Below are 15,029 nucleotides of genomic sequence, written 5' to 3' on the forward strand. Positions count from 1 at the left end.
TTAACTACTAGGAAAAAGTTAAAACAATAGTATTAACTTGGTTTCAACTTTTAAGAGGAATGCAGCTTTTTAATTTAGCACAACACAAAAATAAATCAATTCAGAGATTAATAACATCAGTTCTATTCTATTCGATAATTCCATAGCACCCAAAAATAATATTAACCAAAAAAATAAATCAATTCAACTAACACATTCAACACAACACAACCATAACCAACTCATATGCACCAGTTTGATTACAGAGACTTGCTACTTAAATTAAACTTCAATCAAATACAGAATTCTATTTCCTCAAATCTAATAAACATAACAGGATTCCCGAAAGACATTGTACCTACCCTGTGATGCGTTCTTCATCAGCGGGTAAGTCCACGCATGTTCTTCGCAAGTTTTAAAACTTTTTCAAATCCTATTTAACCATAGGAAAAGAAATAGGAAAATCGATGACTGAAAGTGTGAAATAGGAAAAGAAATAAAAGAAAGCAATAAGAACAAGACTTACAAAGAAGCAAGAAGCTAAGATCGATGAATGCCTAGAGAATCTAGTTTCTTCCAAAGCTAAGCAGGAAGGGAGCAGCGCCGAAGGAGTTAGGGTTTGCAAAAATGGAAGGGAACGGCAGCAAAGGGAGCATCGACGGCAGGTTTGCGACGGCAACTGAGCGGAGGGAGTCACTGCTAGAGAGTCACCGCAGAATGAGGGTTAGGGGTACCTGAAGAGGGATTGTCGGTGGAGGCATTGCGAGCGCAGCTACGTTCTTCACAGAGTGTCGTCGGAGTAGTTCTTCGTCGGAGTGACGTCGTCGCAAGAGTGGTTCGTCGTCGCGGAGTGTCATCGGAGTTAGGGCTTAATGTTTGAAGAAGGAGGAGTTAGGGTTAGGGTCTTTGAATGAAGAAGGATATACGCGAGCTTCTGAAGGGTAGTATACGAGCTTTTGAGTTTTTAATTCAAAGGGTATACGAGCATTTTTTATTTTTTTTTTCTGGGGGAACTTTTTGGCCACGCTTTTAAAGCGTGCCAAAAGGCTTGTAGGAAACGGCTACGCTTTTCAAATGCCACAATAATAAAATCTTGTTGCCACGCTTTAAAAGCGTGCCAAAATCTCTCTATGGCTACGATTTATAAGCGTGGCAAAAAAATATGACTAAATCTCGCATCAACTGCTACCCTCATAAAAGCATGGCCATTGACCCTTTTCGCCACGCTTTTGAAGCGTAGCAAAAAAAATGTGGCCAAATGTCTTTTCAAGCGCCACCCTCACAAAAGCGTGGCCATAGGCCTTTTTTCTTGTAGTGCGAGGTCCACGGACTTATGCTTTTCCCTTTTGCTGTAAGAGACAGAGCTAGGATATGGTTGGACTTACAACCTAGAGAAAGCCTGAACTCTTGGGAAAAGTTGGTCAATGCTTTCTTGGCCAAACTCTTTCCACCTCAAAAGTTGAGCAAGCTTAGAGTGGAAGTCCAAACCTTCAGACAGAAGGAAGGTGAATTCCTCTATGAAGCTTGGGAAAGATACAAGCAATTGCTCAGAAGGTGTCCTTCTGACATGCTTTCAGAATGGAGCATCTTATGTATATTCTATGATGGTCTGTCTAAATTGTCCAAGATGTCATTGGACCACTCTGCTGGTGGATCTCTTCATCTGAAGAAAACACCTCCAGAAGCCCAGGAACTCATTGAGATGGTTGCAAATAACCAGTTCATGTACACTTCTGAAAGAAATCCTGTGAATAATGGGATGACTCAGAAGAAACAAAGTTCTTGAGATTGATACTCTGAATGCAATATTGGGTCAGAATAAAATATTGACTCAGCAAGTCAATATGATTTCTCAGAATCTGACTGGAATGCAAGCTGCATCTGGTGGTACTAAAGAAGCTTCCTCTGAAGGAGAAGCTTATGACCTTGAGAATCCTGCAATGGAATAGGTGAATTACATGGGAGACTCATATGAAAACACCTATAATCCTTCATGAAAAAATCATCCAAATTTCTCATAGAAGGATCAACAGAAGCCTCAACAAGGCTTCAATAATAATAATGGTGAGAGAAATAGGTTTGGCAATAGCAAGCCTTTTCCATCATCTTCAGAGCAACAGACAGAGAATTCTAAGCAGAGCCTCTCTGACTTAGCAACCATAGTCTCTAATCTATCTAAGACCACTCTCAGTTTCATGACTGAAACAAGGTCCTCCATCAGAAATTTAGAGGCACAAGTGGGTCAGGTGAGTAAAAGAGTTACTGAAACTCCTCCTAGTACTCTCTCAAGCAATACAGAAGAAAATCCAAAGAGAAAGTGCAAGGCCATCAATATACCCAACATGGCCGAACCTATAGAGGAGGAAGAGGCACTGATTTCCAGTGAGAAAGACCTCAATGGATGTCTACTGACCACTAAGGAGTTTCCTATTGAGGAGCCAAAGGAATCTGAGGCTCATATAGAGACCATAGAGATTCCACTGAACTTACTGTTGCCATTCATGGGCTCTGATGAGTATTCTTCCTCTGAAGAAGATGAAGATATTGTTGAAGAGCAAGTAGCTCAGTATCTAGGAGCAATCATGAAGCTGAATGCCAAGTTATTTAGTAATGAGACTTGGGAGGATAAACCCTCATTCCTCGTTAATGAACTGAATAACTTGGTTCAACTAAAATTACCTCAGAAGAAACCGGATCCCGGAAAGTTCTTAATACCTTGTACCATAAGCACCATGACATTTGAGAAGGCTCTGTGTGACCTGGGGTCAAGAATAAACCTCATGCCACTCTCTGTAATGGAGAAACTAGGGATCTTTGAGGTACAAGCTGCAAGAATCTCATTAGAGATGGCAGACAAATCAATGAAATAGGCTTATGGACTTGTAGAGGATGTCTTAGTGAAGGTTGAAGGCCTGTACATCCCTGCTGATTTCATAATCCTAGACACTAGGAAGGATGAAGATGAATCCATTATCCTTGGAAGACCCTTCCTAGCTACAGCAAGAGCTGAGATTGATGAGGACAGAGGAGAATTAGTCCTTCAATTGAACGAGGACTACCTTGTGTTTAAGGCTCAAGGATCTTCTTCTGTAACCATGGAGAGGAAGTATAAAAAGCTTCTCTCAATACAGAGTCAAACAGAGCCCCCACACTCAACTTCTAAGTTTGGTGTTGGGAAGCCACCATTAAGCTCTGAGTCTTTGTGAAGCTCTCTAAGAGCTCACTGTCAAGCTATTGACATTAAAGAAGCGCTTATTGGGAGGCAACCCAATGTTATTTAATTATATTTAATTTTATAGACATTTGTTTTCCATTGTTATTTTATGTTTTCTTTAGGTTGATGATCATGTGAAGTCATAAAAACAGCTACAGAATTAAAGCAAAATAAAAAACAGCATCAAAAATAGTACACCCTAGAGGACAGGCTTACTGGCATTTAAACGCCAGTAAGGATAGTAGAATGGGCGTTTAACGCCCAGTCTGGCAGCATTCTGGGTGTTAAACGCCAGAAATGACAGACGGACTAGCGTTTAACACCAGAAAAGGGTGTCTGGTGTTTGGATGGCGTTAAACGCCAGAATTGGCAGACAGACTGGCGTTTATCGCTAGAAAAGGGTGTCTAGTGGGCGTTAAACGCCAGAAAAGGGCATCAGCCTGGCGTTTAACGCCAAAAAAGGTAGCAGAGTTGGCGTTAAACGCCAGAAATGGCACACAGAGGGCGTTTAAATGCCAGAAAGGTGCAGGGAGCAGAATTCCTTGACACCTCAGGATCTGTGGACCCCACAGGATTCCCACCTACCCCAACTCATTCTCTCTCCTCTTCACACCTATCCATAACATTCTTCCCCAAATACCCTTGACCAATCCCGTCAATACTTCTTCCCCAAATACTATTCACCTATCAAATCCTACCCTCTTCCCTACAACCTCTTCATCACTCACATCCATTCATAATAAAATCCCACTACCTCACCATTCAAATTCAAAACATTTCCCTCCCAAACCCAACCCCTCATACACGAATTCCCCCTTTCTCTTATCCTATAAATACCCCCTCCTTACCACCTTCAATTTCACACATCATACACACTTAACCCCCTTGACCAAAACCAACTTTCCCTTCTATCTCCTCCATTTTTTCTTTTTCTACTCCTTTCTTTCTTCTTTTGCTCAAGGACGAACAAACCTTTAAGTTTGGTGTGGGAAAAAGCTCTGCTTTTTATTTTTCTATAACCATTAATGACACCTAAGGCCGGAGAAACCTCTAGAAAGAGGAAAGGAAAGGCAATTGCTTCCACCTCCGAGTCATCGGAGATGGAGAGATTCATCTCAAAAGTCCATCAAGACCACTTCTATGAAGTTGTGGCCAAGAAAAAGGTGATCCCTGAGGTCCCCCTTCATGCTCAAAAAGAGTGAATATCTGGAGATCCGACGTGAGATTCGAAGAAGAGGTTAGGAAGCTCTCCCTAATCCAATCCAACAAGTCAGAATCTTAATGGTTCAAGAGTTCTATGCTAATGCATGGATCACTAAGAACCATGATCAAAGTATGAACCCGAACCCAAAGAATTGGCTCATAATGGTTCGGGAGAATTACTTATTTCAGTCCAGAAAATGTGAGGTTGGCATTTAACTTGCCAATAATGCAAGGAGATCCTCACCCTTTCACTAGAAGGGTCAACTTTGATCAAAGGTTGGACCAAGTCCTTATAGACATCTGTGTGGAAGGAGCTCAATGGAAGAGAGACTCAAGAGGCAAGCCGGTTCAATTGAGAAAGCTTGACCTCAAACCCGTGGCTAGGGGATGGTTGGAGTTCATCCAACGCTCTATCATTCCTACTAGCAATCGGTCTGAAGTTACAATAGACTGGGCTATCATAATCCATAGTATCATGAATGGAGAGGAAGTAAAAGTTCATGAGATCATACCTCTAGAACTCTACAAGGTGGTGGACAAGCCCTCTACTTTGGCAAGGATAGCCTTCCCTCATCTCATCTATAACTTATGCAATTCAGCTGGAATTGTCATAGAGGAAGACATCCTCATTGAAGGAGACAAGCTCATCATTAAGAAGAGGATGGAGCAAACAAGAGAGCCCACTCATGGACCTCAACAAGAGCATGAGGAAATTCCACATCAAGAAATCCTGAAATACCTCAAGGGATGCACTTTCCTCCACACAACTATTGGGAGAAACTCAACACCTCGTTAGGAGATTTGAGTTTTAACATGGGGCAACTAAGCATGGAGCACCAAGAGCACTCCATTATCCTCAATGAAATCAGAGAGGACCAAAAAGCCATGAGAGAGGAGCAACAAAGGCAAGGAAGAGAAATAGAGGAGCTCAAGCACTCAATAAGATCTTCAAGAGGAAGAACTAGCCGCCATCACTAAGGTGGACCCATTCTTTAATTTCCTTGTTCTTATTTTTTTGTTTTTTGGTTTTGATGCTTTATGTTTTGTCTATGTTTGTGTCTTTATTACATGATCATTAGTGTCTAGTGTCTATGTCTTAAAGCTATGAATAATTCCATGAATCCTTCACCTTTCTTAATGAAAAATGTTTTCTGAAAAAGAAAAAGAAGTACATGAATTTCGAATTCTATCTTGAAATTAGTTTAATTATTTTGATGTGGTGGTAATACTTTTTATTTTCTGAATGAATGCTTGAACAGTGCATATTTTTTATAGTGAAGTTTATGAATGTTAAAATTGTTGGCTCTTGAAAGAATAATGAAAAAGGAGAAATCTTATTGATAATCTGAAAAATCATAAAATTGATTCTTGAAGCAAGAAAAAGCAATGAAAAACACAAAGCTTGCGAAAAAAAATACGAAAAAAATAAAGAAAAAGCAAGCAGAAAAAGCCAGTAACCCTTTAAACTAAAAGGCAAGGGTAAAAAGGATCCAAGGCTTTGAGCATTAATGGATAGGAGGGCCCAAAAGAATAAAATCCTGGCCTAAGTGGCTAAATCAAGTTGTCCCTAACCATGTGCTTGGGGCGTGAAGGTGTCAAGTGAAAAGCTTGAGACTAAGCGGTTAAAGTCGTGGTCCAAAGCAAAAAAGAGTGTGTTTAAGAGCTCTGGGCACCTCTAACTGGGGACTCTAGCAAAGCTGAGTCACAATCTGAAAAGGTTCACCCAGTTATGTATCCAGTGGTAGTACTGGAAAACAAAATGCTTAGGGTCACAGCCAAGACTCATAAAGTAGATGTGTTCAAGAATCAACATACTAAACTAGGAGAATCAATAACACTATCTGAATTCTGAGTTCCTATGGATGCCAATCATTCTGAACTTCAAAGGATAAAGTGAGATGCCAAAACTGTTCAGAAGCAAAAAGCTACTAGTCCCGCTCATCTAATTGGAACTAAGCTTCATTGATATTTTTGAGATTTATTGTATTTTCTCTTCTTTTTATCCTATTTTTTTTAGTTGCTTGGGGACAAGCAACAATTTAATTTTGGTGTTGTGATGAGCGGATAATTTATACCCTTTTTGGCATTGTTTTTACATAATTTTTAGTATGTTTTAGTTACTTTTTATTATATTTTTATTAGTTTTTATGAAAAAATCACATTTCTGGACTTTACTATGAGTTTGTGTATTTTTCTATGATTTCAGTTATTTTTTGGCTGAAACTAAGGGATCTGAGCAAAAATCTGATTCAGAGGCTGAAAAAGGACTGCAGATGTTGTTGGATTCTGACCCTCTTGTACTCGAAGTGGATTTTCTGGAGCTATAGAAGCCCAATTGGCACGCTCTTAATTGCGTTGGAAAGTAGATATCTTGGGCTTTCTAGCAATATATAATAGTCCATACTTTGCTCGAGATTTGATGGCCCAAACTGGCGTTCAAACGCCCACTAAAGACCCTTTTCTGGAGTAAAACACCAGAACTGGCACTAGAACTGGAGTTAAACGCCCAAACTGGCACCCAAGCTGGCGTTTAACTCCAAGAGTGGCCTATGCACGCGAAAGCTTCAATTCTCAGCCCAAGCACACACCAAGTGGGCCATGGAAGTATATTTTTGTGCTATCTGTACTTAGTTATTCATTTTCTGTAATCTCTAGTAACTAGTTTAGTATAAATAGCACTTTTTACTATTGTATTAGGGGATTATGATATTATCATCCTTGGACTTAGAGGCTGGCTACATGGCCATGCCTAGACCTTTTTCTCTTATGTATTTTCTACGGTGGAGTTTCTACTCCTCATAGATTAAGGTGTGGAGCTCTACTGTTCTTCATGAATTAATGCAAGTACTTTTGTTTCTCTTTCAATTCACGCCTACTTCTTCTCCAAGATATACTCTCGTACTTAATTCAGCTAAGTCAGAATGAAGGGGTGACCCGTGACAATCACCCACTATCTTCGTTACTCGCTTAGCCAAGATCCGCGTGCTTGACAACCACAAAGCGTTCTACATGATGTTCAACGTAGTCATTGGACGACAGCCGGAGTATATTCTCTTGGGTCTCTAATACACGGACCGAGTCCGTGAGATTAGGATCTTCGTGGTATAGGCTAGAACCATTGGCAGCCATTCCTGAGATCCAGAAAGTCTAAACCTTATCTGCGGTATTCCGAGTAGGATCTGGGAAGGGATGACTGTGACGAGCTTCAAACTTGCGAATGTTGGGCGCAGTGACAATGTGCAAAAGGATAAGGGTCCTATTCCGACGCTAGTGAGAACCAACAGATGATTAGCAGTGCGGTAGCTGTACTTGGTATTTTTCATCTGATACGAGAAATCTGACAGTTGATTAGCCGTGCAGAGATTGTACCTGGTATTTTTCGTCTGAGAGGATCATACAGCTTACCATGGAAGGGAGCATGCATGATTGGAAGAAGGCAATAGGAAAGCAGAGGTTCAGAAGCAACAAAGCATCTCCAAATGCTTATCTGAAATTCCCACCAATGAATTACATAAGTATCTTTATTTTATTTTATGTTTCATTTATCTTTTAATTATCAAAACCTCATAACCATTTGAATCCGCCTGACTAAGATTTACATGATGACCATAGCTTGCTTTAAGCCGACAATCTCTGTGGGATCGATCTTTACTCACGTAAGGTATTACTTAGACGACCCAGTGCACTTGCTGGTTAGTTGTGCGGAGTTGTGAAAAGTGTGAATCACAATTTCGTGCACCACAAACCAAGCATTCCAAACCTCCAAACAGCTACCAAAATACCATAAAACCTTATTTAACCTACTAGACTCCCAAGTAAACTCAACTAACCAAACAAAACATGAAATTAAACTAATTTTTACCATTATTTACAAAAAGGAAAAGAGAAAGATGTTACCATGGTGGGGTGTCTCCCACCTAGCACTTTTGTTTATTGTCCTTAAGTTGGATTTATGGGGAGCTCTCATCAAGGTGGCTTGTGCTTGAATCCATCCTTGAACATCCACCAACGCTTGGACTTCCTATAAGCTCCATCATTCAAGATTGATATCTCCAAGCCTTGATGGAGTTCTTCACAAACCATAAACTCCCAAAGTTGATCCTCCTCTAGTAATCTGGGATCCCATACTTTGTTTTCACACCCATCTTCGAGTTGATCATGGTGATTTCCTCCAGGTGGTAAGCAAATAGAATTCTCATTAGAGCACCAAACTATCCTCCTAGACCCATTCAATTGAACACTACACCAATCCATGCTCCTCAATTTTGAGCTTCCAACCATAATGAGCCTAGACTGACAACGCCATCTACTAAACATCCTCCTCTTATGCTTAATTCCACAAAGCGCCCTAAGTTGGCCATCCGTTTCAAGCAAACCAAATTCAAGTGGGATAATAAAGCTAAGAGTTAGAAGTTTTACCCACTCAAATGAAGGATTAGTGACAACTTAAGTAGAGGAGTTCCCAACGGTCTTGATAAGGCACGTTCCACTCCCATCCATCCTCTTCTACAGGCTTCCACCACTTGGCAAGGTGCTTCATGTTCTACCTCTTGCCAAGCTTCCTCAAATTCACGTTCTTCTTCACCAAATTCTTCTAGCTCCTCCCCATCACTCAAATCATAAATAGGAGGTTGAGTGAAATCTACCTCATCATCAATTCCAAGTCCAATGGGGAGGGATTCATCAAGCTCAAAAGGATCATATGTTGAAGAGGAATCATCATAGATAGGGGAACTTGGTGCTTGCCCACTCCTTCTAATTCTTCAATCATATTGCGCCTTGGAGGTTGTGCACTATCCTCCTCAACACCAAAATCAAACTCCATGGAAGAGGGTTCTTCAACTCGAGATTCCTCTTTGCACTCAACATCTCCTAAATCTTCAACCACTACTTCCTCTTGTTCAATAATCTCTACCTCCTCCTCTTGTTGTACTTCTTGCTTTAACTCATCCTCTTCACCTTGAACCTTCAAGTCCATTCCTTCACTAAGCTCCTTAGGTGCTTCTCCACATTCAACAATGGGAGTGCCTTGATCGTATAAGCTTAGGCGAGATGAGACCATGTTGCTAACGGCTTCTATCATGATAGCAATCTTAGCTTCTACCTCCTTGAACTCTTTTTCCGTCTCCTCTTATTGCCTTAGGATATAAGATCTAAGATCTCTTTGCTCTAGCATGAGGGCATTGATGAACGAATTTTTGTCGGTAAAGAATTTCACAAATAAATTCTCATTGCTAATATAGTTTCTAAACCAACAAAGAATCCTTTCATACAAAAATTTGTTTGTCACTTAAGCAAACCCAATAAAAATAAACCGAAGTATGTAAACCTCGGGTCGTCTCTCAAAGAATTGCAGGGAAGTATGTTACTGTTGGTTATAGGATTGTATCTTTTTTTGTTTTTGAAATAAGGAACAAGGAAATAAAATGGCAAGAAAGTAAATTAATAACTAGAAAAGCTCTTGGCAAGGTATGAGAACTAGACGTCCTATCCTAGTTATCCTTATCAATTGTGATGAAAATTATCCATCACTCCCACTTAGTTAACCTCTAATTATGAAGGAAAGTGATAAACCCATATTTTATGATGTATTTTGTGCTTGATTTAAGTGATTTATTCAACCCTTCACCCACTTATTCATGTAAATTGCATGGTTTTACTTTTTCTTCCTTATTTTATGATATATGTGAAAAACATGTTTCCTATGCTTTAAAAATATTAATTTTAATTACCCTTTTTATTACCATTCGATGACGTGATTTGTGTGTTAAGTATTTTCAGGTTTCATAGGGCAAGAATGGCTTAGGGGATGAAAAGGAAACATACAAAATGGAAGGAAAGCACAAAAATGGAGTTTTGAATAAAAGGATAGCGACGCGAACGCATGGACGACGCGAACGCGTGCCCAACACGAAAAGGCATCGACGCGCCTGCGTGACTGACGCGGACGTGCGCCATGTGCAGAATGCAGATGAAGCGTACGCGTGACCGACGCGTACGAATGACAAGGAAAACTCCCAGATGACACGAACGCGTGACAGATGCCACGTACAGGAATCTGCAGAAAACGCCCCCAGCGATTTCTGGACCCTTTTTCGGCCCAATTCTGAATTCAAAAACACAGAATATAAGCCAGAGAATGGAGGAATCAAACAACAACACACCATACATTCGTAATACATAATTTTAGGATTAGATATAGTTTTTAGAGAGAGAGGTTCTCTCCTCTCTCTTAGGATTAGGATTAGGATTTCTCTTAATTTTAGGACTGCTTATCTTCATTATAGGTTCAATGTTCCTTTTAATTATTTTATCAATTTAGTTTATGAACTCTTTATGTTTAGATTGATTTTCTATTATTAATGCAATTGAGGTATTTCAGATTTATGATTTTTATTTAGCCTTTTATATTCTTGGCTTTAATTGATTAATTGGAGACTCTTGAGTTATCAAACTCATCGTGATTGATAATTGTTATTTTTGCTAATTGATTTGAATTCCATTAACTCTAGTCTTTCCTTAGGAATTGATTAGGACCTGAGGATCAAATTGATTAGTCCACTTGACCTTCCTTTGTTTAGCAAAGGTTAACTAAGTGGGATTAAAACCCAATTCTCATCACCGTTGAAAAGGATAACTAGGATAGGACTTCTAATTCTCATACCTTGCCAAGAGTTTACTTTATAATTATTTATTTATTTTTCTTGCCATTCAAATTACTTATTCCCTATTTCAAAAACCCAAAAATATACCTTTTCCATAGCTAATAATAAGTCATACTTCCCTGTAATTTCTTGAGAAGACGACCCGAGGTTTAAATACTTCGGTTATAAATTTTTATTGGGTTTGCTTAAGTGACAACCAAAACTTTTGCACGAGAGGATTCTCTGTTGGTTTAGAAACTATACTTACAACACGATAATATATTTGTGAATTTATTTACCGATAGAAAATCCGATCGTCAAAATGGCGCCGTTGCCAGAGAATTGCAACTATGTGCCTTATTATTGGTTATTGTAAATATTTTCTTTTACCTGTTTATTTATTTTTATTTTTATTTTTATTTTTAATTTTTATTATTTACTATGAATTCTCACCCCTATCGCTTTGAGTTTGGTTCCAATGTTGTTGCAAGGAATGGGAATTATAATAGGAACATGCATCAAGGTCAGAAAGTCAAGTGGATAAATCAATTTGATTCCTCAAGTCCTAGTCAACTCCTAAGGAAAGACTAGCTTTAGAGGGATCCAAATCAACTAGCAACTTTCAATTGTGAATCAACAAAGGAGTTTGATAACTCAAGAGTCTCCAATTACTCAACCAAAGCCAAGAGGAGAAAAACCTACTCTAAAATCTAACCAAGCATTTTATCAAACACTTGGAAGGCACAACATAAAAACACAGAAAAGCTATAAGAGATAAATAAATCCAAACAACCAATCGAAAGCATCAATAACATAAATTGAAGAAAGCAATCATAAATATGAAATACCTCAAATTGCATTAAATAGGATATCAAATCTAACATGAGAATTCATAAACTAAAGTGGATAAATAAATAAATCACCAAGAGAAGAGAAACTAAAGTGCTAGAATAAATGAGAGTAGAAGAGAAACTAAATTAAAGTAAAGTAGAAATCTAAATTGAAAATAGCTAAACCTAAGAATACTAAAACCTAGAGAGAGGAGAGAGCCTCCCTCTCTAGAAACTACATCTAAAACTTAAAAATTATGTGAATGAAAGTTGTCTCCATCAATCAATGATTCCCCTACTCTGTAGCCTCTAATCTATGTTTTCTAGGCCAAAAACTAGGTCCAAACTCAGTCTAAAATTTCCCCCAGCGTCTTCTGCTATTTCTACATGTGGCGCATGTCACGCGTACGCGTCAGTCACGCATATGCGCGTCAGTCACGCATACGCGTCGATGAACTTTTGCAAGGTCACGCATACGCGTGATGCACGCGTGCACGTCACTTAACTGCATGGAAACTATAGCAAATTGCATATCATTTTGAAGCCCCGGATGTTAGCTTTCTAATGCAACTAGAACCGCCTCATTTGGACCTCTGTAGCTCAAGTTATGATCGATTTAGTATGAAGAGGTCAGGCTTGACAACTTAGCAATTCCTTCAATTTCTTGTATTCCTTCCACTTTTGCGTGCTTCCTTTCCATCCTCTAAGCCATTCCTGCCCTATAAACCCTGAAAACACTTAACACACATATCACGGCATCGAATGGTAATAAGAGAAGATTAATAATTAGCAATTTTAAGGCCAAAGAAGCATGTTTTCAATCAAAGCACAGAATTAGGAAGGAAAATGTAAAACATGCAATTTATATGCATAAGTGTGTGTTTAGTGGATAAAATCCACTCAATTAAGTACAAAATGTACCACGAAATAGTGGTAAATCAGGCATGGAGACCTTCATCTATTGGAGGTGGTGGAAGAGAGGGTTCATTGTTTGATGGAAGGGTATTGTAGTTGGAAGGTGGTTCATATTGGTGAAAGTCTTGAGGTGGTGTATATGAAATTTGTGGTTCATAGGAGTATTGGTGTTGGAATGGTGGTGGCTCTAGATATGGTTCATATGGTGGTTGGTATGGTGAATATGGGTTGGGATCATATGGAGGTGAATAGTAGTATGAGGCTTGTGAGTATGAAGGACAACAATGTTAACGGTTTGGGTTATAATTATGTACATCATAGGGTGGATTGTAACCATGAGAGATTAGAGGAGGGTGTTGCCATGAAGGTTGACCATAAACATGTAGCTCCTCCCTAAATTGGATTCTGCATGAAATAGCCTTAGGAATGAGTTGGATTTGGGCCTGGGCAGCTTAGAAATTGCCCCCAGCGTTTTCACTTTAATGAGGTCACGTGCGAGCTGCGACGCGTACGCATGGGTCACTCGTACGCGTCGCCAGGATGACCTCATCTTCACGCGTGCGCGTCTGTCACGCGTGCGCATCGATGTATGCACTCCAAATCCTTGTTTTTCCATGAATTCTCCACTTTTCATGCTTCTCTCTTCACTTCTTTGACCCATTCCTAGCCTTCTCAACCTGAATTCACTAACAAGTACATCAAGGCATCTAGTGGAATCAAAGGTGAATTAAAATTACCAATTTAAGGGCCTAAAAAGCATGTTTTTACACTTAAGCACAAAATTAGGGAGAATTACAAAACCATGCTATTTCATTGAATAAATGTGAGAAAAGGTAATAAATCCCCTAAATTAAGCACAAGATAAACCACAAAATTGGGGTTTATCACCGACCTTACAAAAGAAAGCGGCCGAGTTTATCAAAACGTGCCCACCTTTAAAAAAACATGCTAATTTCCATGTGGCACCTCTTGAAGAGCTCATCAGTGTTACCTCACCTTGGCCATTTGCAAAATGGGGACTTGATCTACTCGGACTATTCCCACAAGCATCAGGCCAAGTCAAATACCTCATAGTAGGGATAGAGTACTTCACTAAATAGATTGAGGCAGAGCCCTTAGGCACTATCACTGCTCAAAGAAGTCGGAAGTTCTTACACAAGAACATTGTCACGAGGTTTGGAGTTTCCCACTCCATCACTACAAACAACAGAACCCAATTTACCGACTCAAGTTTCAGGAACTTGGTGGCCGACCTCAAAATTAGACACCAGTTCACCTCGGTAGAGCACCTCCAGGCCAACGGACAAACCGAAGCAGCAAACAAAGTCATATTGGCCAGGTTGAAATGCCGACTATAAGATGCAAATAGAGCTTGGGCTAACAAACTCCCTCAAGTATTGTGGGCATATTGGACCACCCCATACTTCACAATAGGAGAATCACCTTTCTGCCTTGCCTACGGAATGTAGGCAATAATTCCTATAGAAGTAGATGAAAGATCACCTACGGTCATATTCTACAACGAAGGAGCTAACCCCCAGGTGCAAAGAGAAGAGCTCGACCTCCTCCCAGAAGTCCGAGAAAGAGCTCGGATTAGAAAGGAAGCATTGAAACATAGGATGGCTCTAAGATACAACCAAAAGGTGATCAAAAGAAGCTTTGCTACTAACGACCTCATCTTGATCCAAAATGACATTAGAACACAGAAGTTGGATGAAGAAAAGTTCGCTGCAAACTGGAAAAGACCTTATAAGATAACAGAGGTCCTAGGCAAGGGTTATTATAAGATGATCGACCTCCAAGGGCGGGAGCTCCCGAGGTCCTGGCACGCCTGTAACCTAAAATGATATTATAGCTAGAAAGCCTTGAACCTAAGTGCCCTCTTTTTCCCAATGATAAGGGTTTTTTCATGAGGCACCAAGATAAAGACTAGGGGCACCTAAGAAAGAGCCGGCCTTAGAGGAGGGCCCTCCAACCCCTACCCGACCTCTTGAGAGAGGTCGGATACCAACTATGGAGCCCAAGGCTCCGAGCACCCAACACGGTGAGGTCAATGCTTCTAGAAAGCAGTGACTAAAAAGATAAGATCTCAACAAACTCCCAAGATATAAGATAAGATAAGATTATCACCCCCTAGGGAGGTTATCAAACTCTACTATAAATACGGTGGCACCTCCCAAGTATGACACACGTTCTAATATACTAAAAATAAATACCTTGCTAACTTAAACATCAGAGTCTCTT

General features: G+C 39.8%; 1 non-coding gene across 1 annotated transcript; it reads right to left on the bottom strand.

Moving 5' to 3' along the window:
* Positions 1 to 1,444: 1,444 nt before the first annotated feature.
* On the bottom strand, positions 1,445 to 1,552 carry LOC148552835 (small nucleolar RNA R71). The gene has a single exon (XR_015893940.1). It is a non-coding gene; the product is annotated as a small nucleolar RNA R71 (small nucleolar RNA).
* Positions 1,553 to 15,029: the final 13,477 nt, after the last annotated feature.

The sequence above is a fragment of the Arachis ipaensis genome, chromosome B7, assembly GCF_059453495.1.
Source record: "Arachis ipaensis isolate K30076 ecotype BB chromosome B7, ASM5945349v1, whole genome shotgun sequence".
NCBI lineage: Eukaryota > Viridiplantae > Streptophyta > Magnoliopsida > Fabales > Fabaceae > Arachis > Arachis ipaensis.